This window comes from Rutidosis leptorrhynchoides, chromosome 6, assembly GCF_046630445.1.
Source record: "Rutidosis leptorrhynchoides isolate AG116_Rl617_1_P2 chromosome 6, CSIRO_AGI_Rlap_v1, whole genome shotgun sequence".
NCBI lineage: Eukaryota > Viridiplantae > Streptophyta > Magnoliopsida > Asterales > Asteraceae > Rutidosis > Rutidosis leptorrhynchoides.
In genome coordinates this window covers 297,783,828-297,808,717 of record NC_092338.1, presented here as the reverse complement: position 1 = coordinate 297,808,717, position 24,890 = coordinate 297,783,828, and positions in this window count along the sequence as shown.

Here is a 24,890-nt window from a genome sequence, read left to right as displayed (position 1 = left end):
CTATAAACGCAGTACGTTACCCATTGGTCCCATAGCAAGGTATTTGACCTCTATATGATACGTTTTAGAAAATATTGCATTCGTTTCATAAAAAGCACACCATTATTATACATAATGCATGTTTTAAACAAGTGGGCGATTATTTAAGAAATAAACCCCAAAATACATCGGTTTCCAAATACTAAACACGTGACATTACAGTCGAATATAATATATGACAAAGGTTTTATTCAATGCAACACTTTATTTAAATAAAAGTATGAGACTCCATGCACAGCTTGCTCAAATAATGCAACAGTGAAAGACTTTCTTAAGGACCTGAGAATAAACATGCGTAAACAGTCAACACAAAGGTTGGTGAGATATATAGGTTTAGCATCGATATAAATATAGACCACAAGATTTTCATAGTTATAAATATATGTACACTCGCAAGTGTATAAAAGTATTCTATAAGTTGTTGAGCACTTCGGTAACCATACTTAACCATTAATGTGGCATATTCCTTTTATTATGAAATCTCCCTACACTGTACCAAGTGTAGTAAAAACGAAGTACTATGCAACCGTTTACGATACTAGAGCGACTAGCCCGGTTGGGGTTGTCAAACCCGATAGATCTATCAATAGGATTCGCGCTTACATGTTCTTACAACATGTAAATATTAGTTACCAAGCTATTAGGGAAGATATGCAAGGTGGTACAACTCAACGTAGAATATATTTTAAGTACTTGTGTCCATAGCGTAAAACATAAAATGCATGTATTCTCATCCCAAAATATTTGTAGAGTTTAAAAATGGGACTATATACTCACGGTAGTAAAAGTATATTAATAATTAGTTTTTAACTTATTAAAAATATGGCCGTCGTCCTTGGATTCACGAACCTATAATAATAATAACGATTCAGATAATAATACATGTGAACAAAATTAATATAGCAAGTTCATATCATATATTCAATCACATGTGAATGTTTAAGTTTATATTTTCAATCACATGTGATTATTTATATTTTCAATCACATGTGATTATTTAAGTTGTCAAGTTTAGTAGTCCAAAATAGTCCGAAAAGTCCAATAGTCCAACAGTCTAATAATCGGTATATATATATATATATATATATATATATATATATATATATATATATATATATATATATATATATATATATATTTATAATCTTAGAATTACCCCACGGCGTATTGTGTACGTATTGTCTTGCATCAATCCAGAGATGTATTGTATACGTATTGTCTTAGAATTAACTAAGACGTATTATGTACGTATTGTCTTAGGATTTATCAAAACGTATTGTGCACATATTGTCATGGAACGTACCAAGATTATTATATATATACAATCTCGAAATTAATCAAGATTATAATATTTTGTTATACTAATGATAACATGTCCAAATATATATAGGATATAGGAAAAGTTAACAAGGATATGGTTAATATAGTTTTTATAATATAAATTTCGTCCATACCACGTTAATTTTAGCAGATTTTGTTTTGCTCGTCAAATATTCATTACAACTCCGTTTAAAGTGAATCAAATTGCTATGGATTCCTTAAGAAGTCAATTTTACAAAACCAATTCGAAAAGTTCATCCCAAGTAGTAATTTTTAGAGCTTTACCCTCTTTTTGTGTCGGTGGACAGATTTGGAAAAATCCCGGCATCCACCCAATATATGATTTTTGATAAAATACTTCCACTTTGTCTAAAATCATGAAAAAAATACTGGAAGTCTTATTTACATATATTAACATATTTCCAAAGTCTTAGCCTCGAACTCAATGTCTAAGATAAGTTTTTAATTCCCAACCCAAAACAGCTTGCTTTTTACTGAATGGAGATTAAAGGATATATGTTAAGTTTCAAGGTGTTCTTCATACGTACAAGTTATAAGTTGTGACAACCCGTAAATTTCCGGCAAAATTTAAACAAAAATCTTTATATGATTTCATTTAACCTCGACTAATTCCGACGATTCACGAACAATTATTTGTAAATAATTACGCATTAATTTGATATATTAATATTATTATTATTATTAATATCCTTTTTAAACAAGATATCAATAATTAATATCTTTATTATCAGTATTGTTATTATGAATAAAAAAAATATTGACAAATATTCTTGGAAAAGTAGTAAATCAATTTGTTTATTTTAAAAAATATATATAAAAAAATCCTTAAAATAAATGATTTTTTTTAATAAAATAAATAAATAAATACATAAATTACTTTTTAATTAAAAATTATAATGGAAAACTACTTTTATTATTTTATTTTGTGCATTGTCCCATGACCTAACATTTAATACTTTTGAATTTTAAAATCTCATTAAAAATTAAAATATTTCTTTTTCTTTTAATTATTTTATTCTTTTTACCTAATTTTTTCAAGTATAAATACCCCTCATTTCTCATTCAAACTCACACCAAAATTTCTCTCATTCTCTCTTTGAAGAATTACTACTAGTAAGTATTCTTTTCTTACTTTTTACTTTTTATTTTTTACTTTTTACTATTTACTTCGGTTTATTATTTTTTTACCGAAACATGTAAATAATGTTATAAATTATATGCAATTAAAATTAAAATAAATAACATGTTATAATTAGTAATATATGTTACTAAAAATTATAAAAGTAGTTTTATGAATTAATATATAGGAGTTATAATTAAAATCGAATTAATGAATATATATGTATATACGCACCTAACGTGAAGGTTATAATTAAAGATAGCGTACAAAGACTACAAACATCACCGCTACTTGTGGCCTAGGGTGATCCTTGTTACCATTATGGGACGCTTGTGGATCTCGAATGCCAAGACTTAGATTCTGGTCAAGAGATCCTGGGCAGCTCGGTAACAATAGATCATTCGAGTGTCTTGCATGTTAGCAACGAAGTTTGGGCGAGATTGTACAATATCGTTGTTAAGAATTATAACCCGAACATTCTTAAACTAAAAGCTTACTATAAGTGGAAGTTTTTCATAAATAGTAGGTTTCCAAAAATAGAAACTTTTGAGAAATAGGAACTTTTCTCGAAAACCGTCACTGTCAATATAGTTGCTATATTAATAAACATACTTTATGTCAAGTTAGACATTAACTAATCAAACGTTATACCTCAATGTTGATATCCAGATCACTTACTTGCTTTACTTTCCTTCTTGCGTGGAATACTTTAACTGCTATTTAATGTGAGTTTCATATGATCCCTTTTACTCTTTACATTTTTGGGCTGAGAATACATGCGCAACTTTTATAACTATTTTACACGTATCAACTATTAAACTGTGATATGTTGGGCTATGACCAGCAAGTCCCCAACTGACAAGTATAAACGATAACTTGTTACGGGGCAAACTTGAAAGTCTAGTCTAAATACAAGTACCAACTATTAAACTGTGATATGTTGGGCTATGACCAGCAAGTTCCCAACCGACAAGTATAAACGATAACTTGTTACGGGGCAAACTTGAAAGTCTAGTCTAAATATCAGTACCAACTGTTAAAACTATGCTATACCCGGCTATGTCCGACTAAGTCCCTACAGTGATATTTTTAATTACTGCGGCATTCTTAATTATTGGGGATCGGCCTATCGGGAGTAACGTCCCCGATACATTTGACTGAGTCTTTGTATTACTTGATAATGAAATTAAACGACAAGGACAGAACAACTTGTCACGGGGCAAACAACGTTTAGTCTAAATATCACGCACTGGCATAACTTTTGATCCTGTGGGAGATCAACTTTACAAACTAAATCTTGTGGACTATATCTATTACTGAAATTATTGTTTATGACAAACCTATGAACTCACTCAACCTCGTGTTGACTTTTTAAGCATGTTTATTCTCAGGTACTTAAATATTGCTTCCGCTGTATATCTGCTGCATTACTTACCATGCTTGGAGTCTTGCCATGCTTGGAGTCTTCATGCATTACTTACCAATTCATTTAAAAACATTTAATGTAATCTATTTATCTTCCGCTACAAAACTCAATAAAATGTCTCACATAGAGTCGTTCTCGTTTATACAACTGTGATTTGATATAATTAGTGACAAATACCCCAGGCCCTATTTGGGGGTGTCAAATAAGTTCTTATATTAACTTAATATAACATCATAATACATATAAATAAGTGTTATTAGAGTTAAGTTAGAAAGATTAGATTAGTTTTTCAAACAAGTTTAGAATCAACTAAACTATGTTCTAGTTTATAAACTCTTATATAGATAGCTATAAACATATGAATTGAACAAGAGTTAAAGTAGAGTTTTTACCTCAAGTTTAGAATGTAAAGTTGCTGAAAAGAAGTAGTAGAACAAAACTTGAGAGAGTTCTTGCAAGTGTGTGTGAAAATTGGAAGTAAAATTTGAAAAATGAATGTGTAAAAATGAGTTAGAAATGGTGCTTATTTATAGGCTTGAAAATTTGGCTTTTAGTGAAAATATCTAAGATAAGTTAAAATGTATTAAGTCATGGATGACATATTAAATTGATTAGGTCATGGATGACATATTACACAAATAATTGCAGATTTCTATTGGTATATACCAATAGTAAATACTTCTAGAAGCTGTGTATAATACGGGTAAAAATACCGTATGAATGCGAGTAGAATTCATGAGAAAATTGAACAGAAATACGATTATAGCTATCCTTTATATGTATTGGTATATTATAAAGTGTATTCAATACTTGTAAGGATGTATTTACACTCGTAATACATTATATGTAAATACATTTTAACATAAGTTAATTACGTCGTTTAAATAGTAACATATATATTGTTCAAAAAACTCTTTAAATTAGGAGTATGAAAATATATATACAATACTTTGTTAATATACTTAATGAGATATTTAATTATCATATTTTCAAGTTAAATATATAAATCCATATATATACACAATAATTAAACAATTAAACAATTAAATCAAGTTATGACGTTCGTGAATCGTCGAAATAAAAGGGTGACCAAAAGCTTGTGTAAAACTCTTTCCGGAGGTTCAAGATTTATTAAAATTCATTGCTTATCAAGTCGGAATTATATAAATATTAAGTTTAAATTTGGTCGGAAATTTCCGGGTCGTCACAGATATTGATACACTATGTTTGACATAATAAAATGATAATTAAATATATCATTAAGTGTGTTAACAATGAACTACATATGTAAAACAAGACTACTAACTTAAGAGTTTCAAAATGAGTTATATATGTAACGATTATCGTTGTAACGACGTTTTAATAAAGCCCACAGTGGGGGAAGCTTGACCAAATAAAGGCGCAGGTTCGATTCTCAGTCTGGGCGCCCCGCATGGAATTATTCTCCCCTCCGGGGGGGGATATGTGAAGTGCTTCGGGGGACTAGCTAGTTGGGGTAAAGATCGTCTTGCCGTTACTGTGGTTCCCGGGAGGAGGTGCTTTTCCGGCACAGGTCCCTTTCGGGGTGGGATTGGTGGGTGCTACGGCACACAGAGTTAGCGTGTCTCTGCCAATATACACGTTTTGACCAAATATATATATATATATATATATATATATATATATATATATATATATATATATATATATATATATATATATATATATTGTATTAAGATATATTCATACACCATGTTATCATGATAATATGATAATTTACCATCTCATTAGATATAATAAACAATGGATTAACAACATTAAATGAGATCGTTAACTTAAAGGTTTCAAAACAACACTTACATGTAATGACTAACGGTGACTTAACGACTCAGATAAAATGTATATACATGTAGTGTATTAATATGTATTAATACACTTTTGAAAGACTTCATGACACATATCAAAGTACTTCTACTTAACAAAAATGCTTACAATTACATTCTCTTTCATTTTCATCAACAATTCTACTCGTATGCACCCGTATTCGTACTCGTACAATACCCAGCTTCTAGATGTATTTACTATTGGTATATACACTCCAATGATCAGCTCTTAGTAGCCCTTGTGAGTCACCAACACATGTAGGAACCATCATTTAACATCTAGCATGAATGATTACACTAAAAATCAAACTAATGGAGCCTATATGACAAGCCTAAGTTCACGTGAATGTTGCCACACACAAACACATTTTCATTTCCATTTTTATGCATCAAACTCATCTCTTTCAAGTTCTCTCTTGGTGTTCTAAGTGTTCTTCATCATTTCCTTCATAATCTAGCTCAATCTAGCTCAATTTAGCTAACCTAGATCAACTTATAAAATAACTACTCAAGAACACATCAAGAACACTTTCAAGTTTACAAGTCTACTTCCAAGCTTTCTAATCCATTCCAAGCAATCATCTAGGATAAAGAAACCATTGTTATTTACAGTAGGTTAACACGATTCAAACATAAAATAAGTTTTACAAAGTGGGGCCCACATCGGCCGTTTTACGAGTTCATACAAAAGTTTGAGTTTAGACCACGTTAGTTTAATTTCCAAAAGACACTACGAGCACGGTGTTTGGGGTTAAACTACCCAATTCTCGATTAAACTCCAAAAGCTAACTCAATCCAAAAAGCGTCCCCCAATCAACAAAGCGGGATCTGTAATTCAAAATAATGCCCTTACGCTTGTCCACGCCAGAGCCTATAAAAGGATAAACAACGAGAGGGTAAGCTAACGCATACTGAATGCAATAATTATACACATACATATATAATATATCTATTTGCAAACACTTACATGCATTCCGTATACATGCCAGCAAACACAATTAGCTTATCGTCATAAATACAAGCTATAACCTCCAATAACCAAACTAGCATAGCAATAGCATATTTAACTTGAACAAATATAATATGCTTACTCTACAACACAATAACCATGGTTAACCAATCGAACAAGGAACGGTGTTTAAAGACCGTCGGAGTTCATAACTACCATTAGTGCACTTACCACTTCGTACACTAACCCCACGGGTGGCATCTTAACACGTCAATACTTCACCCTGGGTGGCGTCTTAACACGTCGACACTTCACCCCGAGTGGTGTCTTAACATTTCGACACTTCACTCTTCATTTTACTTGAGGTGGCATCTTAACACATCGATACTTCACCTCGAGTGGTGCCTTAACACATCGGCACTTCACCCTTCAACTTACTCGGAGTGGCATCTTAGCACATCGATACTTCACTCCGGGTGGTGTCTTAACACGTCGACACTTCACCCCGGGTTGCGTCTTAACACATCGACACTTCACCCGTCATATTACTTTGAGTGGTGTCTTAGCACATCGACACTTCACTCGTCACGTGAAATGTGGTGTCTTAGCACATCGTAACTTCACATCTCACGCTACAAAAAATAAATACATTATATACCTACGCATATAATTATTCCACTCACCTTACGCCTTCGGTGAATGGATAAACCAAGCTTGAAACTTCAAGGTAACGCACCTATTACAATGTACATATAATCAATCATTCATTCAAGTTGGTCAAACTCACACACTCATCATTACTAGGTCATTTTGACCCATTTGGACACTTAACCCTAAAATTGGGTCAATTCACACCAAAACCCTAACATTAGCCAAGATAGGTTTAAAACACCCTTCAACACAAGGTTTATGCATTAATCACAAACATTAACTAACCTAGGTCCATTTTGACCCGTTTGACTAATTTAAGGTCAACACACCCATTTCGGGTCATCCACTAACCCACACAACGCCCACTTACATACATATAGGTGTGCTAGCAATTTTACTAACTAATTAAGGCTTATAAACAACAATTTATACATGAAAAACCCTAGTTAGTCATCTTTGAGTCTACATGACCCAATTTCACCCAATTTACCCACAAATGGGTTTTAAGTTCATCATCTACCCCAAACCCTAACCATTAATCAAATTAAACAAGGAAGTTAAGATTAGAGCATACCACTATTACCAAAACGAAGCTAGAGGATAGATGGACAACTTTAAAGCTTGCACTTAGGCCCGATTCAACCTTCTTCTTCCTTATTTTGAGCTCTCTCACTCTAGACAAACCCTCTCTCTCTAAAATTGAATGGATGAGGTTGATGTAGGTGGAAATGGAGTTAATGAGGCCCCAACAACTGGTTTAGGGCCTTAAAGTCGGACCCCATGTGATTTTACCAATTTAGCCCCAAAATATCTAATTTAAAAAGGAGGGAATCTGTCACAGACTAGTGGCGCGGTTCGCCAAAAGGCCGCGCGGCCCGCCAAACGCCCAGACCAGTTTCTGCCTTCTTTTTAAATTATGAAACGAACACCCACACTTCAAAGATCATATTTACACATATGTACGGTGAAATATTTTGGTCTTACAACTCTCCCCCACTTGAATCGGAGCGCGTCCTCGCAATCCAAGCTGCATGACAAGAGGGAAGATAAACTAACACAAATTCTTCGGGCTCCTAAGTAAACTCGGAACCTTTACTACGACGCCATTGGACTTTAAAAGTCCTAACCTCCTTATGTCTCAACCTTTTGACCTTCTCATCGAGGATAGCAATCGGTTCCTCAATATACTCTAACTTATTGTTTAGTTCAATCTCGTCTAATGGCACCCAAGATGAATCATCCGCAAGACACTTACGGAGATGAGAAACATGAAACGTATTATGAATCCCCGCAAGCTCTTCAGGTAATTCCAAACGATATGCGACTTCACCAACACGATCTAAAACTTTAAATGGCCCAATAAACCGAGGAGCTAACTTTCCCCTTTTTCGAAACCGAATAATCCCTTTCCATGGCGAAACCTTAAGCATCACCATGTCACCTTCTTGAAATTCGATCGTTCGTCTACGTTTATCGGAATACGACTTTTATCTATCTTGAGCCTTCTTCAAATGATCCCGAATAATATCAATCTTGTTATTCGTCTCCAAAACCAAATTGGTACTCCCGATTTCTCTTTGACCCACTTCACCCCAAAAAATTGGAGTTCGATACCTACGCCCATAAAGCATCTCATAAGGTGGCATCCCGATACTAGTGTGATAACTATTATTGTACGAGAATTCCACCAAAGGCAAATGCTCATCCCAACTACCACTGAAATCAATAATACACGCCCGTAACATATCCTCCAATGTTTGATTCGTACGTTCGGTTTGACCGTCCGTTTGAGGATGATACGCCGTGCTCAATTTCAATTGTGTACCCATATCTTCGTGAAACTTTTCCCAAAACCGAGATGTAAAACGAGTATCTCTATCCGAAACAATAGATATAGGAACCCCGTGTCTCGATACTACTTCCTTGACAAACAACTTAGCCAAGACCTCCGACGATATTGCTTCTTTAATGGGAAGAAACAAAGCACTTTTCGTCAATCGATCAACTATTACCTAAATCGAATCAAATTGGGTTCTCGCCGTTTTAGGTAACTTTGTAATGAAATCCATGGTAATGTGCTCCCATTTCCACTTCGGGATTTCTAACGGTTGTAACTTACCATACGGCTTTTGGTGCTCGGCCTTAACTTGCAAACACGTGACGCATTGCTCGACATACTTCACAACATCACGTTTCATGCCCGGCCACCAATAATCCTTCCTCAAATCATGATACATTTTCGTCGCGCCCGGATGAATGGAATACTTTGACTTATGTGCTTCATCAAGTAGCACCCGCCGGTAATCCCCATCTTAGGCACCCACACCCTTCCTTGAAAAGACAACAAACCACGCGAACCCATAGTAATGAATTCCGATTGGCCCGTAATTCGTTCCGCATGCTTGTTGTGAACGTAAGCCTCTATTTGAGTCACACCAAGTTTTTCGAGAAAATCGTTAGTAATAATCATACGTAACAATCCCAATCGTAACACCGGGTGGTGACTCTTTCGACTTAACGCATCCGCGACCACATTCGCCTTGCCCGAATGATAAAGTATTTCACAATCATAATCTTTTACCACATACATCCACCTACATTGGCGATAATTCAAATCTCGTTGATTGAAGATGTGTTTCAAACTGTTATGATCCGAATAAATCGTACTCTTGACACCATACAAGTAATGGCGCCAAATTTTCAACGCATGCACAACCGCCGCCAACTCAAGATCATGAGTTGGATATCTCGTTTCATGTTCCTTTAGTTGTTGAGAGGCATAAGCGATGACTTTACCTCTTTGCATTAGAACACACCCGAGCCCATTTAACGAAGCATCACAATAAACCGTCATGTCTTCCACTCCTTCCGGTAACACTAACACCGGAGCTTGACACAACTTCTCTTTTAGCAATTGAAAAGCAATTTCTTGTTCGTTCTCCCAATTAAATCTCGCGTTCTTCCTCGTCAACTTCGTCAATGAAGAAGCGATCTTAGAAAAGTCTTGGATAAACCGACGATAATAACTGGTCAATCCAAGAAAACTTCGGACCTCCGTAGGCATAGTCGGTTGTCTCCAACTCTTCACCGTCTCTATCTTCCCCGGATCTACTTGAATACCGTCTTTGTTCACAATGTGGCCAAGGAATTGAACCTCCCTTAGCCAAAATTCACATTTGAAGAACTTAGCATACAACTTATCCTTTCGTAGCGTCTTTAATACTTCACGCAAATGACGTTCATGTTCGTTCATACTTTTCGAATAAACAAGTATATCGTCGATGAACACAATTACCGACTTGTCCAACATAGGTTGGCACACTCGGTTCATAAGGTCCATGAATGCCGCCGGTGCATTCATAAGACCAAAAGGCATTACCACAAACTCAAAATGCCCATAACGCGTTCGAAAAGCCGTTTTCTTGATATCTTCCTCGCGGACCCGCATTTGGTGGTAGCCGGACCGTAGGTTGATTTTAGAGAAATACGTTGCACCTTGGAGTTGTTCAAACAAATCGTCAATCCTAGGAAATGGATAACGATTCTTGATCGTCACTTTATTCAACTCCCTGTAATCGATGCACATCTGCATACTACCATCCTTCTTTTTCACGAATAAAATCGGAGCGCCCCATGGCGAAGCACTCGGTCGAATAAAACCCCTCTCAAGTAACTCTTGGCTTTGATTTAACAACTCTTGCATTTCCGTTGCCGCTAAACGATAAGGAGTTTTAGCAATGGGAGTAGCTCCCGGAACTAACTCAATGCGAAATTCAACTTGTCTTTCCACCGGAACACCCGGTAACTCGTCCGGAAAAACGTCTTCGAATTCATTAACCACCGGAATTTTACGGATGGGTGGTGGCTCATCACAAGTATCAACAACATGGGCAAGAAAAACCATGCCACCACTAACAAGGAAACGACGTGCCCGTGCAAATCGGCACGAGTCTTCTTCGCTTATCGCCATGAATAATCAACTCTCCCCCACTTGGGGTCTTCACACGAATAGACTTTTCATGGCATGCAATGTCGGCTCTATTTTGATCGAGCCAATCCATACCCACAATGATATCAAAATCACGCAAAGTCATAGGAATGAGATCAATTTTAAAGTTTTTGCCACCAAACACAACATCACAATTTTTACACACGTCAACCACTAGCACCGTCTTGCCGTCCGCTGTTTCGACTTCTACCGAACGACTTAACTTAGCTAACGGTCTATTTAGTTTAGGCACAAATTTAGGAGACACAAACGACAAATTTGCACCGCTATCGAATAGAATCCTTGCCGGATTAGAATTAACCATAAAAGTACCTGAGACAACTTCGTTGGATTGCTTGGCTTCATCATTGGTCATCAAATAATTGTGACCCCTAGCCATACCTGCCGCCTTCTCTAACCGCTTAACATTATCATTGCGCAACTCAGGACACTCGGGCCTTTTGTGCCCCTCCTTACCACAATTGAAACAAGTGATTTTGGTTGCGGAGGATAAACTTGGACATTCACGAGCCATGTGGCCCTTTTGTCCACAATTGTAACACGAATAAGAAAAATCCCCGGAAGGACCTTTCTTCCCACCACTAGCATTACCGAAACCCTTTTTGTTCTTTTTGTTCGAAAAGTTCGAATGGTTCGAACCTTCACTCTTTCTCTTGCCAAAAGTAAAGCCGTTCTTCCTCAATACGAGCGCCTCAAAACCCTTGGCCATATCAAATAACTCATCAAAAGTTTTCACCACCGTTATACTAATCTTATCTTGATAACAATCATTCAACATTCGGTAAAAGTCTTCCTTCAACATCTTATCATTCCCGACATACTCCGGGCAAAATTGGGTCTTAGACAAAAACACGGATTTGAGAGTGTTCAAATCCATTGACCCTTGCCTCAAGGAACGTAACTCATCCTTAAACTTAGTAATATCGGCCGAAGTTCGGTATTCCTTGAAAAATTCGGAGTTGAATTCATCCCACGTGAATTCCATGCATTGCTCTTCGCCATAAACTTGGAGTTTTGCGTCCCACCACAACTTAGCATCACCCCTCAATATACCACACCAGTACCTTGTCTTTTTATCGTGAGGACATTCACAAGTACGGAAGGCCCCCTCCATATCGGAGATCCAACGGGCACTCTTTAGAGGGTCTCGTTTACCTTCAAAGGTGGGAGGTTGAGAATCCTTGAAGTTCTTATAGAGAAAGTCCCATCTTCCCACATTATCTTCGTGAAGAACGGCCTTCACTTGCTCCTTGACTACATTGACTAATTGCTCGTCAATCGTATCTAGAAACATTTTCTTAACATACTCAAGGAACTCCGCCTTTTGACGTTTAAAGATGGCCTCAACTTTGGCCGTGAACTCAACGTCCTCACTCGTACTTCCATCATTGGTGTCGTGTCCATTTCTCATCTTCATTCTATAAAACGGAAAAGATTAAACAACGAAACGAAGGGACGTAACACATATGTATACACATATACACTACACTACCCCATCTTGCTCAACAATCGTCGTACATCGCTTGTTTGACACGATTTGAACCCGTAACAATGGTAGCTAATCATTATTACGCGAGCACCTCGCATTAAATCACTAGTACCATGTCTATCTCGCTCGACGATTTCAAATACCACACAAAACAATAGCGCATGATTAGTTCACATAAACCTATACACTAACTAAAACCCGATCCGACCCAAAGTCCTACAAGTCCCGCATAACGCACAAACAGAAAGTCTAAGTCTAGGTGCCTATCTCAAGTCACCTAAATCCCTTAGACCGTGCTCTGATACCACTTGTAACAACCCAAACCTTATGCAAACGAAATATCCAAAAATAAAAAATAAAAATTGTTTGATCAGCTACTGGCGCGGCGCGCCAGAACCCCGCGCGGCGTGCCAAACCTGTCTGTCCAAAAAGTCTTGAAACGTGAAAAAGATTGGCCACTCCCTGACCTATTTAGACGAAACGCTTTTAACAACAAGTTCCAATATGTAAAACTAACATGATTCAAACATAAAATAAGTTTGACAAAGTGGGGCCCACATCGGCCGTTTTACGAGTTCATACAAAAGTTTGAGTTTCGACCACATTAGTTTAATTTCCAAAACGACACTACGAGCACGGTGTTTGGGGTTAAACTACCCAAGTCTCGGTCAAACTCCAAAAGCTAACTCAATCCAAAAAGCGTCCCCCAATCAACAAAGCGGGATCTCTAATTTAAAATTATGCCCTTACCCTTGTCTACGCTGGAGCCTATAAAAAGATAAACAACGAGAGGGTAAGCTAACGCTTAGTGAATGCAATAATTATACACATACATATATAATATATCTATTTGCAAACACTTACACGCATACCGTATACATGCCAGCAAACACAATTAGCTTATCGTCATAAATACAAGCTATAACCTCCAATAACCAAACTAGCATAGCAATAGCATATTTAACTTGAACAAATATAATATGCTTACTCTACAACACAATAACCATGGTTAACCAATCGAACAAGGAACGGTGTTTAAAGATCGTCGGAGTTCATAAATACCATTAGTGCACTTAACACTTCGTACACTAACCCCACGGGTGGCATCTTAACACGTCGATACTTCACCCTGGGTGGCGTCTTAATCTTAACACATCGATACTTCACCCTGGGTGGCATCTTAACATGTCGACACTTCACCCCGAGTGGTGTCTTAACACTTCGACACTTCACTCTTCATTTTACTTGAGGTGGCATCTTAACACATCGATACTTCACCTCTAGTGGCGCCTTAACACATCGGCACTTCACCCTTCAACTTACTTGGAGTGGCATCTTAGCACATCGATACTTCACTCCGGGTGGTGTCTTAACACGTCGACACTTCACCCCGGGTGGCGTCTTAACACATCGACACTTCACCCGTCATATTACTTTGAGTGGTGTCTTAGCACATCAACACTTCACTCGTCACGTGAAATGTGGTGTCTTAGCACATCGACACTTCACATCTCACGCTACAACAAATAAAAACATTATATACCTACGCATATAATTATTCCACTCACCTTACGCCTTCGGTGAATCGATAAACCAAGCTTGAAACTTCAAGGTAACACACCTATTACAATGTACATATAATCAATCATTCATTCAAGTTGGTCAAACTCACACACTCACCATTACTAGGTCATTTTGACCCATTTGGACACTTAACCCTAAAATTGGGTCATTTCACACCAAAACCCTAACATTAGCCAAGATAGGTTTAAAACACCCTTCAACACAAGATTTATGCATTAATCACAAACATTAACTAACCTAGGTCCATTTTGACCCGTTTGATCAATTTAAGGTCAACACACCCATTTCGGGTCATCCACTAACCCACACAACACCCACTTACATACATATAGGTGTGCTAGCAATTTTACTAACTAATTAAGGCTTATAAACAACAATTTTTACTTGAAAAACCCTAGTCAGTCATCTTTGAGTCTACATGACCCAATTTCACCCAGTTTACCCACAAATGGGTTTTAAGTTCATCATCTACCCCCAACCCTAACCATTAATCAAATTAAACAAGGAAGTTAAGATTAGAGCATACCACTACTACTAAAGGAAGTTAAGATTAGAGCATAACTTTAAAGCTTGCACTTAGGCCTGATTCAACCTTCTTCTTCCTTATTTTGAGCTCTCTCACTCTAGACAAACCCTCTCTCTCTAAAATTGAATGGATGAGGTTGATGTAGGTGGAAATGGAGTTAATGAGGCCCCAACAACTGGTTTAGGGCCTTAAAGTCGGACCCCATGTGATTTTACCAATTTACCCCCAAAATATCTAATTTAAAAAGGAGGGAATCTGTCACAGACCAGTGGCGCGGAGCGCCAAAGGCCGCGCGGCTCGCCAAATGCCCAGACCAGTTTCTGCCTTCTTGTTAAATTATGAAACGAACACCCACACTTCAAAGATCATATTTACACATATGTACGGTGAAATATTTGGGTCTTACAACTTTGTTAATATACTTAATGAGATATTTAATTATCATATTTTCAAGTTAAATATATATAAATCCATATATATACACAATAATTAAACAATTAAATCAAGTTATGACGTTTGTGAATCGTCGGAATAAAAGGGTGACTAAAAGCTTGTGTAAAACTCTTTCCGGAGGTTCAAGATTTATTAAAATTCATTGCTTATCAATTCGGAATTATATAAAGATTAAGTTTAAATTTGGTCAGAATTTTTCGGGTCGTCACAGTACCTACCCGTTAAAGAAATTTCGTCTCGAAATTTGATCGAGGTCGTCATGGCTAACAATAAGAATGTTATTATGACGAATATAATTTGATTCATAGGGTTTTATCATGATTGAGAAATATGGATAAAATAATTCGATTACTCGAAACGTATGACTGAAGCTATCGTAAAAGAGTGAAATGAGAAAATAGGGATTCGTCTTATTTTTTGGCGTCATCACGGTTGATCTCCGGATTAAAGAAAATCTTTGTAATCTATATAAGATTTGATTCTTCGGCGATTAAGGAAATTATGATCCTCTTTGATTTAATGCAATAATCTGTCTCGATTTCTCTGTCGGATATTTCACTTATAAATCTACCTCTTTCGTTTCCTTACAACTCACACCTTCTATTCTTTCTCCCTTAATTCTTACTTTAAAATTATTCATCAATGTGCTTCATCCAGTGCTGATTCTCGATATACTCCTCACTTTCATATCTGTCATTCTTCTTTTTCATCTACCTCCGGAAGAATCTATTTACTTCTACTATACTCTTGGTTTTATAGTGTTTTTAGTTCTCCCGTGTCTTTATATTTCTATATGCATCGATATATCCGGTTTATAGTTTCTGGGTTGTTGTTGGGTTTTAAATCTTCCCTTATATTTTGATGTCCCTGCTTCTGTCTTCTATAATCATTGTCATCCCCAATTAATGCTCTCTTTTATTTGCTGTGATTTATACCCCAATTTCTATTTCGGAGTTTTGTCCTTTCGTTTCTTCTTCTTACGATTAAGCACCGCTTGTAATGGTCCAGAATACGCATATATGAATTTCGGAATGAACATTGTTAATGTTCTAAGAAGGAAATTGTAATGGCATGATCTTGAATTGTCAAATTACTAGAATACCTCGGAAAAGGCCGAATCATCAAGAAATATTTTCTTGATATTTTAGAGGTTAAAGAGAATACAAGAGTCGTGTAACATAGCACATGATGACGTTGATCTGTGAATCATCACCTTCCATTTAAAAACTCAGCATGACTTACTGTAATATAATCACGTTGATCAAGTGTCATTATATTATAATAGTTCATGCTTCAGTTCCCAACACTACTTCAAAAATATAAAATTCGAAAGTTTCAGAATTTAGAAACTAAAATAGTTTCTTTTATGATGTAATACAGACAGCGCGAAGAGGTAAATGATTTCAGATAAGAATAATTATGGAAATATCTTCAGAAATATGGAAGATATTTATAATGAAAGATACGATGATATCTTAGAATTTCTAATATCAGAGGATGATGAAGAATATTGTCCGTAAGGGTTTAGAGTCAGGAGCAAGGTATTCGATAATGACTTCAGCAGACACGGAATCATTTGGATTCTTTAAAGGTAGATTTCATCCTTGTGATTTATCCACAGCCTTCTTCATGGTTTGCTCAATCCGTATTTTTCAGTACCAAATCTTCTCTTTTTCTGAGCTTTGCCAACACACTACTCTTTATCATCAAACTTTTTACTGTTAAGGTCGTTTATAGTTTTTGCTGCTTCATTAGCATTTCGAGAACTAGTTCGCAGTTTAGGGTGTTTTTCAGAAACTTCACATTCAAAGTATATAAGTCCAGAAGATAGACACATATAATTGTTGGCGTAGACATGCTGCGAGATTTCAAAATACTGATTGCTAATTCTCGATGATTCGTATGGCAATTCTTGTTACAAGATGCAGATGAGTAAATGATGGGGTTTTGATAAATATAAAGATTTTTTAGAAAGTCAAAGATCAATGAAGTTGTTAATAAGTTTACTGCTAATGTGGCGAGATATGAAAGGTTCCTCGGTAATAATGATGAAGGGGTAATCATTATAATAAGGCTTATTCGAATGAACAATTGAAGTTGGTTTGCTGGAGCTGTGACAAAACCGTCTATTTTTAGAAAGGATTGAAAAGTTATTTTAGCTAGTAAATGCCAAAAGGTATGACATGGATACATGTTAAATTATGACTTTGGTTTCAAGAGTTTTTCAGGTGCGTAACTGTGGATAACATGTGGTTGGATCATCATCTCGATTGTTCATTATTTGAAGTGTCTTCAGGTATTTCAAAGGGCTTGAACACAGATTATAATCGTTAATATACATACGATATTCTAACACATTTTTGAAGTCAAAGTATAGCTTTGAAAGATGTAAGAATCTAAGAGTGATGATACCGGTTATATCTTGAATTGAATTCGGAGATTTCAAAATCAGAATATGTAATTAGATTTTTGAATGAGTATGGTTGTTTTGATTTCTATAAAAGAATGTATATTGCTGTGAAAGTAGGGAGTATAATGGATGATTTGCTGAATCAGATTCGAAGAATGTAACATATTAATTGTGAATTTATATATCTCTCGAGTATTACCTACCCGTTAAAAAAATGTCACAATTAATATTTTGTACAAAAGAATTTTATTACAGTCTTTATGGAAATATATGTGTATATTTCTTCAGATGTAATATAGATTTAATGAGTTAATATTAAATTAAACTCATTTGATTTATGGTTAAGGCTAGGATAGATAATTTCTAAACTTTAGAAATTACATAATCGTCGTAGAATGTTTTCCCAATGAAGTTATGAATCAATACTTCATCGTTGTGGTATTCCTTAGTATATACAGGGCGTATGACGTCGATGCTCATGGACAGATTGTGAAGTTGAGGTTGCGATGCGGTTGTTGTTGGTGGTGGTAATGGTACTGTTGATGTTGTTTATGTTGCTGGTGCTGCTGCTGGTGTTTGTAACCTTTAAACCATATTCTCCAAAGCCACTACCCGAGCACGAAGCTCGTTGACTTCTTCTATTACATCGGGGTGATTGTCGGTTCGGACGAGCGGATAAATAAGATCTAGAATTTGGTGTAGTATATAATCGTGACGAGATACTCTGGAAATGAGAGAGAAAATGGTGTTTCGGACAGGTTTACCGGTAAGTGCTTCAGGTTCTTCGCCAAGAGGGCAATGTGGTGGATGGAAAGGATCGCCTTCTTCTTGTCTCCAATGATTAAGGAGGCTACGAACCCATCCCCAATTCATCCAGAATAGATGATGGTTGATTGGTTGATCCATTCCAGTTACACTGCTTTCGGAGCTTGAGTGGGATTCCATTTCGGAATCCGAGGAACTTGAACTGATGACGAATTCCATTTCGTACGATTTGATAAAGGATTTTTCGATACGAAATGATTTTCTGGCTATCGGGTGGTATTCTAACTACATAGAATATCTATATATATAGATCAAACGATTTCATAGATTACGGAAGAATTTACGGAATATGTCAGGCAAAGTTTACGGTAATAGACACGATAAGATATGATTTAGCAGATACGCTAAGATATGAATTTTGTCTATACACTATTCATGCAATCAATGCAGCAAGACATGTCTAGACTAAGAATAATAAGCAGGTAATTTCCTAAGGATGATAAGTAGGTAATTTTCGACACAAATGATAAGCAAAACTTTTGACATGCAGACACGGTCGAAGTCCAGACTCACTAATGCATCCTAACGACTTATCAGTTAGACACACTAATGCAGACCTGGTTCGCTAAGACCACCGCACTGATACCAACTGAAACGACCCGTCCATATTACTATAAACGCAGTACGTTACACATTGGTCCCATAGCAAGGTATTTGACCTCTATATGATACGTTTTAGAAAATATTGCATTCGTTTCATAAAAAGCACACCATTATTAAACATAATGCATGTTTTAAACAAGTGGGCGATTATTTAAGAAATAATCCCCAAAATACATCGGTTTCCAAATACTACACACATGACATAACAGTCGAATATAATACATGACAAAGGTTTTATTGAATGCAACACTTTATTTAAATAAAAGTATGAGTCTCCATGCATAGCTTACTCAGATAATGCAACAGCGGAAGACTTTCTTAAGGACCTGAGAATAAACATGCGTAAACAGTCAACACAAAGGTTGGTGAGATATATAGGTTTAGCATCGATATAAATATAGACCACAAGATTTTCATAGTTATAAATATATGTACACTCGCAAGTGTATAAAAGTAACCATACTTAACTATTAATGTGGCATATTCCCTTTATTATGAAATCTCCCTACACTGTACCAAGTGTAGTAAAAATGAAGTACTATGCAACCGTTTACGATACTAGAGCGACTAGCCCAGTTGGGGTTGTCAAACCCGATAGATCTATCCATAGGATTCACGCTTACATGTTCTTATAACATGTAAATATTAGTTACCAAGCTATTAGGGAAGATATGCAAGGTGGTACAACTCAACGTAGAATATATTTTAAGTACTTGTGTCCATGGCGTAAAACATAAAATGCATGTATTCTCATCCCAAAATATTTGCAGAGTTTAAAAATGGGACTATATACTCACGGTAGTAAAAGTATATTAATAATAAGTTTTTAACTTATTAAAAATATGGCCGTCGTCCTTGAATTCACGAACCTATAATAATAATAACGATTCAGATAATAATACATGTGAACAAAATTAATATAGCAAGTTCATATCATATATTCAATCACATGTGATTGTTTAAGTTTATATTTTCAATCACATGTGATTATTTATATTTTCAATCACATGTGATTATTTAAGTTGTCAAGTTTGGTAGTCCAAAATAGTTCAAAAAGTCCAATAGTCCAACAGTCCAATAATCGGTATATATATATATATATATATATATATATATATATATATATATATATATATATATATATATATATATATATATATATATATATATATATATATATATATATATAATCTTAGAATTACCCCACGGCGTATTGTGTACATATTGTCTTGCATCAATCCAGAGACATATTGTATACGTATTGTCTTAGAATTAACTAAGACGTATTATGTACGTATTGTCTTAGGATTTATCAAAACGTATTGTGCACGTATTGTCATGGAACGTACCAAGATTATTATATATATACAATCTCGAAATTAATCAAGATTATAATATTTTGTTATACTAATGATAACATGTCCAAATATATATAGGATATAGGAAAAGTTAATAAGGATATGGTTAATATAGTTTTTATAATATAAATTTCGTCCATACCACGTTAATTTTAGCAGATTTTGTTTTGCTCGCCAAATATTCATTACAACTCCGTTTAAAGTGAATCAAATTGCTATGGATTCCTTAAGAAGTCAATTTTACAAAACCAATTCGAAAAGTTCATCCCAAGTAGTAATTTTTAGAGCTTTACCCTCTTTTTGTGTCGGTAGACAGATTTGGAAAAATCCCGGCATCCACCCAATATATGATTTTTGATAAAATACTTCCACTTTGTCTAAAATCATGAAAAAGATACTGGAAGTCTTATTTACATATATTAACATATTTCCAAAGTCTTAGCCTCGAACTCAATGTCTAAGATAGGTTTTTAATTCCCAACCCAAAACAGCTTGCTTTTTACTGAATGGAGATTAAAGGATATATGTTAAGTTTCAAGGTGTTCTTTATATGTACAAGTTATAAGTTCTTATATTAACTTAATATAACATCATAATACATATAAATAAGTGTTATTAGAGTTAAGTTAGAAAGATTAGATTAGTTTTTCAAACAAGTTTAGAATCAACTAAACTATGTTCTAATTTATAAACTCTTATATAGATAGCTATAAACATATGAATTGAACAAGAGTTGAAGTAGAGTTTTTACCTCAAGTTTAGAATGTAAAGTTGCTGGAAAGAAGTAGTAGAACAAAACTTGAGAGAGTTCTTGCAAGTGTTTGTAAAAATTGGAAGTAAAATTTGGAAAATGAATGTGTAAAAATGAGTTAGAAATGGTGCTTATTTATAGGCTTGAAAATTTAGCTTTTAGTGAAAATATCTAAGATATGTTAAAATGTATTAAGTCATGGATGACATATTAAATTGATTAGGTTATGGATGACATATTACACAAATAATTGCAGATTTCTATTGGTATATACCAATAGTAAATACTTCTAGAAGCTGTGTATAATACGGGTAAAAATACCGTATGAATGCGAGTAGAATTCTTGAGAAAATTGAACAGAAATACGAGTATAGCTATCCTTTATATGTATTGGTATATTATAAAGTATATTCAATAATTGTAAGGATGTATTTACACTCGTAATACATTATATGTAAATACATTTTAACATAAGTTAATTACGTCGTTTAAATAGTAACATATATATGGTTCAAAAAACTCTTTAAATTAGGAGTATGAAAATATATATACAATACTTTGTTAATATACTTAATGAGATATTTAATTATCATATTTTCAAGTTAAATATATATAAATCCATATATATACACAATAATTAAATATTTAAACAATTAAATCAAGTTATGACGTTCGTGAATCGTCGGAATAAAAGGGTGACCAAAAGCTTGTGTAAAACTCTTTCCGGAGGTTCAAGATTTATTAAAATTCATTGCTTATCAAGTCGGAATTATATAAAAATTAAGTTTAAATTTGGTCGGAAATTTTCGGGTCGTCACAGATATTGATACACTATGTTTGACATAATAAAATGATAATTAAATATATCATTAAGTGTGTTAACAATGAACTACATATGTAAAACAAGACTACTAACTTAGGAGTTTCAAAATGAGTTATATATGTAACGATTATCGTTGTAACGACGTTTTAATATATATACATATATATATATATATATATATATATATATATATATATATATATATATATATATATATATATATATATATATATATATATATATATATATATATATATATTGTATTAAGATATATTCATACACCATGTTATCATGATAATATGATAATTTACCATCTCATTAGATATAATAAACAATGGATTAACAACATTAAATGAGATCGTTAACTTAAAGGTTTCAAAACAACACTTACATGTAATGACTAACGGTGACTTAACGACTCAGATAAAATGTATATACATGTAGTGTATTAATATGTATTAATACACTTTTGAAAGACTTCATGACACATATCAAAGTACTTCTACTTAACAAAAATGCTTACAATTACATTCTCTTTCATTTTCATCAACAATTCTACTCGTATGCACCCGTATTCGTACTCGTACAATACCCAGCTTCTAGATGTATTTACTATTGGTATATACACTCCAATGATCAGCTCTTAGCAGACCTTGTGAGTCACCAACACATGTAGGAACCATAATTTAACATCTAGCATGAATGATTACACTAAAAATCAAACTAATGGAGCCTATATGACAAGCCTAAGTTCACGTGAATGTTGCCACACACAAACACATTTTCATTTCCATTTTTATGCATCAAACTCATCTCTCTCAAGTTCTCTCTTGGTGTTCTAAGTGTTCTTCATCATTTTCTTCATAATCTAGCTCAATTTAGCTAACCTAGATCAACTTACAAAATAACTACTCAAGAACACATCAAGAACACTTTCAAGTTTGCAAGTCTACTTCCAAGCTTTCTAATCCATTCCAAGCAATCATCTAGGATAAAGAAACCATTGTTATTTGCAGTAGGTTATCTCTCTAATTCAAGGTAACACTCATATTCAAACTTTGATTCAATTTCTATAACTATAACAATCTTAATTCGAGTGGTAATCTTACTTGAACTTGTTTTTCGTGTCATGATTCTACTTCAAGAAATTTCAAGCCATCCAAGATCCTTTGAAGCTAGATCATTTCTTGTCACTTCCGATAGGTTTACCTACTAAACTTGAGGTAGTAATGATGTTCATAATATCATTCGATTCGTATATATATATAACTATCTTATTCGAAGATTTAAACTTGTAATCACTAGAACATAGTTTAGTTAATTCTAAACTTGTTCGCAAACAAAGTTAATCCTTATAACTTAACTTTTAAAATCAACTAAACATATGTTCTATATCTATATGATATGCTAACTTAATGATTTAAAACCTGGAAACACGAAGAACACCGTAAAATCAGACATACGCCGTCGTAGTGAAACCGGAGGCTGTTTTGGGTTAGATAATTAAAAACTATGATAAACTTTGATTTAAAAGTTGTTCTTCTGGGAAAATGATTTTTCTTATGAACATGAAACTATATCCAAAAATCATGGTTAAACTCAAAGTGGAAGTATGTTTTTCAAAATGGTCATCAAGACGTTGTTCTTTCGACTGAAATGACTACCTCTTACAAAAATGACTTGTAACTTGTATTTTCGACTATAAAATTATACTTTTTCTGTTTAGTTTCATAAATTTCAGTTCATTATGAAACCATAGCAACTTGATTCACTCAAAACGGATTTAAAACGAAGAAGTTATGGGTAAAACAAAATTGGTTAAAAATGGTTAATTGACTACGGGATGATTTTACAAAAATCTATACTAACCATATCCTAACTAACTTATATTGTATTGTACATGTATTCTAACATATATTATGTAATCTTGATAGACCATAGACACGTATACAATGTTTTGACATATTATATCGACGTCATCTATATATATTATTTGGAACAACCATAGACACTCTATATGCGGTAATGATCGAGTTAGCTATACAGGGTTGAGGTTGATTCCAAAATAATATATATACTTTGAGTTGTGATCGAGTCTGAGACTTGTATACACTGGGTCTTGGATTGATTCGAGAAATTATATTGATTTATTTCTGTACTACTAACTGTTAACAACTAATTGTGGACTACTAACGTTGGACTGTTAACTTAACAAATTTAAATCGTTAAAACATAATAAAATACATTGTGAATATATTTCGATCATCTTTTGATATATATATGTATATATTTGTTATAGGTTCGTGAATCGACCAATGGCCAAGTCTTATTTTCCGACTAAGTGAAAATACGTGAAAGTGAGTTATAGTCCCACTTTTAAAATCTATTATTTTTGGGATGAGAATACATGCAGTTTTATAAATGTTTTACAAAATAGACACAAGTAATAGAAATTACATTCTATATTGAATTATCGAACCGAATATGCCCCTTTTTAGCTTGGTAGCCTAAGAATTGGTGTTTATGATAATTGCCACCAATTGACGCGAATCCTAAAGATAGATCTATTTGGCCCAACAAGCCTCATCCGAGTTACGGATGCTTTAGTACTTCGATTTATCATATCCGATGAGAGTCCCGGAATGATGGGGATATTCTATATGCATCCTGT